Genomic DNA, 6096 nt, shown 5'->3' on the forward strand with positions numbered 1-6096 from the left:
ACTTGCAGTGCTTAGTAACGATGGAAGCAGTACACGCTTTTCATCCAGATAATCGTGCTGCATTTGCAGGTAAGACATTCCTGGATGCTATTTGTGCTCTGGGAATATGACTGCTATAATTGGTACCCAGTTCTCCAACAATGGTGTAGTAGTGCAAGCTAACCGTATGCTTAAACAAGCCTTGACTGCTAAGGTACTAGATACATGATTGACATGTCTCCATGGTCTTTAAGGAGTTCAGAGAGCACTAACAAAATTGCTAAAGGAGCATTAGATACTCACGCCCCACACAAATTACTATTTGGATTATCAATGTATGTGCCTGATCTTAATTTCCATGGAGAGGTGGCTGAGTCGAAAGCTAAAGCATCTAATACTGTTTCCCAGTTCAATTTGTTGCAGTCTGTTCCAGAAATTAGAACTAAATTATTTAACTTGAAGAATTCAGATCTGCCACCAATGAAGATTAAGTCACTAAAGCTGCTGACGGGTGGCTCCCCAGGGTGGGAGATTTGGTTAGGGAAAAAATACCTAACAAACAACCACCTGTTAAAGTTCTTGGGATAGAAGGCACTCAGACAGTAATTTTACTGCCACTTCCTGGTTCAAAGAAAATCAGGAAAGTCTAATCACATCAAAAAGAATTATGTGCGATTCTATTCAGCAGGCCTCCATTGACACCAAGTGGCCTCTGGAGTAGATCAACACTTCCTCTCCTTACCTTGGAGGAACTACCTCAAGAACTACCTCAGCCCGTTAGCATCTTCAACCTCTTTCTGGGTATTGATGAGGTTACGGGTGTACCAGCAACATCAAAAGATGCAATGCAAGTGCCAGCTTCAACAAGTGAACCTGATGCTGCAATATCAACAATTACAACCTCTTCAACTGTGGTTTATTATAAACCTCCAACAAATCCACATCAGTTGAATTGATACTGCTGCCTGTAGTTATGCTATATGAAATATACTCTGATTTAGGTATTGAAGAAAGAGAAATATTCATCCCTTCAATCAGTATGTGCTACAGGTGACTTCATGCTTGCTGTTTGTTTCACGACAAATACTTTCCCCCACTATAGTCACATATCTGGATTACTGTTTTACTTTATTTCCATTTTTATGTTGACTATCATGTTGATTATAATTTAGCTGCTAGTATATGGGAACTACATTCCTGGTAAAACAGTGTTGTTTTCTGATCAGGAATTGAAACCACATTCTTCTTCTCACACCGCACAATCGGATCTGAATGCTGTGAACATCACTATGTACCCTGTGCTGGACAGTGTTGTTTGGGAAATTGATATTTATCAAATCATGGGTCCAATTGAAATGATTCAAATCGCTTTTGTTTAATAATTTCCCTAGATGACACCACAATTCCTGGTCCTTTTGCAATTCATTAGGAAATAAATGGTGTTAAACAATGAATAACTGATTGGAGTTCACATTCCTCAATAGACATTGAGAACCTGTATTTAAGCATGGAAAAACCATCAGGAGCTGTTTTATTTTCAGCAATATGGACATTACTACATTCATAGATCAAACAGTTTTTAGAGAAATCTATAATTATACACGGTGGAAGAATTAATAGTCCATAATTGTCTTTAAACAAAATCCATAAAATAGGTTTCCCTGTTTTAATGATGATGACATGCTCAACCCATCTGATTTCTATTATTTCCAAGATCCAGAAAAAATGAAAAAGATCCTGATTACAAATCACAGTTTTATTTATTCTATGCACTTTATTGATCCATTTGCAGAACATGCTCATTCATATTGTAAAGAAAGTATAAATGAAAAACGTGTATGGGGAACTAAGGGCCTGATTTAGATCTTGGCGGTGTGGATGCTCTGTCACAAATGGTGATGAAGCACCCAAACCGCCAAAATTGTGGTATATAAATCTGGTGGGCAGACCTTTGGTTTAATCACAGTAGAGACTGCTCTGTCTCCGCCATGATTAAATCCCCCTGATGGCCCTACAGAGTAACGGCCATCAGAGATAGACCTCTAATTTGGCCCACCTAATTAAGATGGGTGGAACTGGAGATCTGTTTTCGCTGCCCATCATGACCGTGAAAACCCTGGCAGTAATGGACAGTAGAAAATGCTTAATGCTCCCCTTGCCATGGGAGATAAGCCCTATGGCGAGGGGAGCTTTTTCTTTTGTATTTTCACATAGAAAGGAGCTTGATCGATGACTCCGTCATGTTAATGGAGGCGTGCCTCAACATCAAAAAGTATTGACAGGAACCATTGTGACAGCAGTTCCTGCCAATGCTTTACAAATGACTGCTGCCTTGGCGGTCATTTCTAAATTTGGATGGCAGAGAAGTCTAGGCTTGGCAGGGGTTAAGTCCTCCTCCAGGCCAACGGAGATTACTCCTTCCTCCAAATTATAAATTAGTCCCTAAACTCTGGCAGCCTAAGCACACTCACACCCCATTTAGTGCACTAATGATTCCCAGGAACATTATGGGGGTCATTACGACCTTGGCGGGAGGCTACCGCCGCCCGCCAGGCGGTAACCACCATGCGGCTGCCAATGCGGGCGCACTCACGCGGCCCCCATTATGACATTCCCGCTGGGCCGGCGGGCGCAAACCAAGTTTGCGCCCGCCAGCCCAGGGGGAATGAGGCCGCAACATAGGAGCCGGCTCCTAATGGAGCCGGCGGTGTTGCGGCTGTGCGACGGGTGCAGTTACACCCGTCGCGCTTTTCACTGTCTGCTATGCAGACAGTGAAAAGCTGGCCGGGGCCCTGTTAGGGGGCCCCTGCACTGCCCATGCCAGTGGCCCCAGGGGCCCCAGGACACCCCTTACTGCCAGCCTCTTCCTGGCGGTGCAAACTGCCAGGAACAGGCTGGCGGTAAGGGGGTCGTAATCCCCAGGGCAGCGCTGCAAACAGCACTGCCCTGGCGGATTACATCCGCCGGGGCCATTGTGGCGGTAAACCGTCAGCCCCGGCGGTGCGACCGCGGCGTTACCGCCGTGGTCAAAATACGCCGGGAGGCACCGCCAGCCTGTTGGCGGTGCTCCCGTCGTTTTGGCCCTGGCGGTCATAATACCGCCAGGGTCATAATGACCACCTATATATTTAAAAACCAAACAGTGCAACAGACATACATAAACTTTGCATCTTTTATAGATTTAAATACACTATTCATTGCTAAGATTAATTTGACACATTTTAGGTTCGAAATGGAAAGAAAACCTTACTCATGTGTTTTGCCTGAAATGGTGCACAATGGAACATATATCTTAACCATGTTTAACTCTGATGGAACTTCATTATAGCCAATAGATACTGATGTGTCTAAGGCTACTGGTGCATACGCAACAAACCAGATCCCCGATATAACATATATTCTGGAATGACTGCGACCATGTGTAGTTTTGGCACGTTATACCAACAATGGCTATCTCATTCCAGTTTAAATGCTGTGAAAGATAGCCTGATTTCTCCTGGGACCATACCCCATGAAAAAATATATTTGTATATATGCTGGTATGAAAGAGAAGCTGAAGAGAAAATTAGAAAACTAACAAAGAAATAATGCACATTTAAAACTATTGGTAATGGTTTTCAAACCCTCACAAAATGCCTATTCACAATTTCGACCATTTTCTCTCAATCTTTTGAAAGAGGATCTTCATCTCGAAGGGCCGACTAAAATGATGGCTAGAACACACTTAATTTAGTTATTACAAATTCTGAAAATGAATAAAGTGCCATGGCAACTCCTAAGCAAATCTGTTGTGTTTGGCCCCCCTATAATTTGACCTTAAAGCAGATGACGATCTTTAAGAAAGAAGCATCATACAACCTTTAATCAATAAAGCAATTAGAGAGCACCCCATTCTATGTAGCAGAAGATTCATGTCTTATGCAGCATTACATGGAGTAATCTTCTTGCCAATCTCTACTTGCCATTTTTACGAAAGTCAGAAACATACATTCTTAGGTTGGTATAAAAAATACACACAGCCTTTCTGAAACACCTCTGGAAGTTTTCTTTTGAGTTCAGTTGTTGGACAAAAAACAATCTTGCATTCATTAGAATATCTGCATGCAGAAAAGCACTAACACATTCAATTCTTTATGGTTGTATCACTCCTGTTGGAGCAAAAACAGTATCCTAAAATGTGGACACCCCAACATTTTACCTCAATTCGAATTCCCACATTTCACTGGATTGGAGACAATGTTAACCTCATTTTCATGAAGCAATCAGTTCAGTTTGTAGAGCGTGGCTCATCACCCTAAGGTGTATCCAGGTGCTAGGGAGTGACGCTGCGTTACTGACATCCTCTCGTTGAAGCGGCCAGGTTTTGAGCTTCTTTAAGAAGGGAGTGAGTAGTTCTGAGGTGGAGGTCTTTCCATGCTTTTGTGGCAAGGTACGAGCAAGGAGTGGCCTCTGCAGCAGCTCTGGTGGATGTGTGGGACGTGGGCAAGGGAGGTCGATCGGAGATCATGGGCTGGTTGATGGAAAGTCAGCCAGTGGTTAATGTGTTTGGGTCCAATGTGGTGGAGAACTTTAAAGGTGAGGGTCAGGACCTTGAATTGACATCTCTTGTGTACTGGCAGCCAATGTAGAGTTCTGAGGTGAGGGGTGATGTTTGGTTTTCGGGCCACTGTGTCCCAATGGTCCGCTGCCCTCAACACCAACAGACCCATCCCCACCGGCAACATTGAGCAAGACGCCCACAAATTCTCAGACTGGATCCTCAACTGAGCTGATGAAATCGCCCTCACAAGAAGCTCCAACACCAGAAGAGCCTGCAACCACGCAGAGTGGTTCACATCCGAACTCTGCCCCCTGAAGAGAGAATGCAAACGGCTAGAAAGGTGATGGAGCACCAGCAAAAACCTGTCAGACCACGCACATTCAAAACCACTCTCAGCAAGTACAATCACCACCTCAGGGAAGCAAAGAAGAATGCCCTGATCAATCACATTGAGAAGAGTGCCAACTGCTACACGTAGCTTTTCAGCATCATGAGAGAGTTCTCCTGCCTGGCTGCCACCGAGAACACAATCAAACCCTCCCAGGCCCTCTGCGACTCACTGGAACGTACTTCTATGAAAAACTAGCAGCCATGTACAGCAACTTTGCCCCGGAAACCACTAGCCTCAACGTCCTACTTAGTCTGACTGACGAAATCCTCAGCCACACGATCTCCAATTGGAAGCCACTAACAACTCAGGAAACATCAGCCATCATGAGCGCGACCCACTCCGGATCACCTATCAACACATGTCCACACTACATCTACCACATGGAACATAGTGAGATCAGCACCCCAGCCTTAATGCCTCCATCTTGACAGCCACCATCCTTAACACCTGCAAGCACACTTAAGTTAAACCGCTCCTGAAGAAACCGTCTGACGACCCCAGCAAACACAAAAACTACTATCCAATATCGCTACTACCCTTCCCCGCCAAAGGCCTAGAAAGAGCCATCACCAGACAGCTCTCCAAACACCTAGAAGAACACAATCTTCTGGACAACTCTCAAGCAGGTTTTCGCACCAACCACAGCACAGAGACTGCGTTGATCGCCACAACGGATGACATCAGAACCTTCCTCAACCATGGAGAAAAAGTAGCCCTAATCATCCTTGACCTTTAAGCGGCTTTTGACACTGTATCCCACCAGACCCTTATAACCAGGCTCCACCAACTTGGAATTCGGAACAACGCACTCAAATGTATCGACGCCTTCCTCACAGGACCCAAAGAATTATCCTACCTCCCTTCACCTCTGAACACAAAAACAATCTGCTGTGTACCCCAGAGATCCTTGCTCAGCCCCACTCTCATTAATTCTTACTTTAGGGGTGGTAAGCGAGCTCCACTCTGCTGGTGGAGCTAACAGAGTTTTTGGCACTCCACACTCCACTTGGAGTGTGGAGTTCACCCAAAATCTCCGCTAGCCCACCAGCGGAGCAGATCTCATTGCGTGCGCACTGCAACCAAGCTATGGGCTCCACAGTGCAAGCAGACAGTCTGCGCTTGTGCTGTGTAGCCCATAACTGGGCTGCTGTGCATGTTGTTGGCCCGGCATTGGCTTTTCAGCATG

This window comes from Pleurodeles waltl, chromosome 11 (genome assembly GCF_031143425.1).
Source record: "Pleurodeles waltl isolate 20211129_DDA chromosome 11, aPleWal1.hap1.20221129, whole genome shotgun sequence".
In the NCBI taxonomy this organism is placed as follows: domain Eukaryota; kingdom Metazoa; phylum Chordata; class Amphibia; order Caudata; family Salamandridae; genus Pleurodeles; species Pleurodeles waltl.